The sequence below is a fragment of the Gadus chalcogrammus genome, chromosome 13, assembly GCF_026213295.1.
Source record: "Gadus chalcogrammus isolate NIFS_2021 chromosome 13, NIFS_Gcha_1.0, whole genome shotgun sequence".
Taxonomy (NCBI): domain Eukaryota; kingdom Metazoa; phylum Chordata; class Actinopteri; order Gadiformes; family Gadidae; genus Gadus; species Gadus chalcogrammus.
The window spans coordinates 9715144-9716167 of record NC_079424.1 but is presented as its reverse complement, the minus strand read 5'-3'; positions in this window follow the sequence as shown (position 1 = coordinate 9716167).

The window sequence follows — 1024 nt, the reverse complement described above, 5'->3', positions numbered from 1 at the left end:
AGAGAGAGAGAGAGAGAGAGAGAGAGAGAGAGAGAGAGAGAGAGAGAGAGAGAGAGAGAGAGAGCGCCCTGAGCAGACATTGGATTTCTACGAGTGGTGGGAGAGAGGAGAATGACTTTACTTTCACTTACAAACAGCCCCCCCACCCCCCCCACACACACACACCCCACCCTCTCCCCCGACCTCCCAAAAGACCCCAATGATTAAAATAGAGAGACAGGGGCCCATGTTGGAGGGGTTGGATTTCTGTTGCTCTCTGATACTGGGTTAAACTGAGTGTGTACATAATGTCTGTACAAATTCGGGCATACATTGCCCAGAAAGATTTAGCATTAAAAATATATTTGAAATTCAGTTGGGAACGTTTACGTACAAGTTCTTCAAAATGTCTAAATCAAAGTTAGGTGTAAACAAAATAATTCCACTATTTATCGAGTGAAACTGGCAATCAACATGATAGGCTACATTTAGGATTAGTCAAAATGGTGTTGTTACATTATTCAACCTAACATGAGGTCCCAAGCCTTTGAATACTGTGGCTGACACACTGCTGGCATGATCACTGTGTTCACACAGATGCGTTTACAGACACAACAAAGGACAACAGAGTGTCCCAGATAGAAAGACTCTGAACAAAGAACTTGACAAAAGCATATGTTCTCATGCATTTGCTTCCACCTGTATGTATTTGTATGTGTGGGGGTCTCATTTTGTATTGTGTCTGTGGATCCGCCTTGGGTGAGTACGAACTCCTGAATGTGTGTATATGTGTGTTCTTTTTGTGTTTGTTTATGTGTGTGTGTGTGTGTGTGTGTGTGTGTGTGTGTGTGTGTGTGTGTGTGTGTGTGTGTGTGTGTGTGTGTGTGTGTGTGTGTGTGTGTGTGTGTGTGTGACAGATAGAAGACTGAAAAGCCTGGAGGGGGATTTCCTCTGAAAGATTTTCTCCTCCCCCTCTCCAACACTCTCTCCCTCCTTCCCTCCCTCCCTCTTTCTCTCTCTCTTACCCCACTTGCTCTAAGCTCCC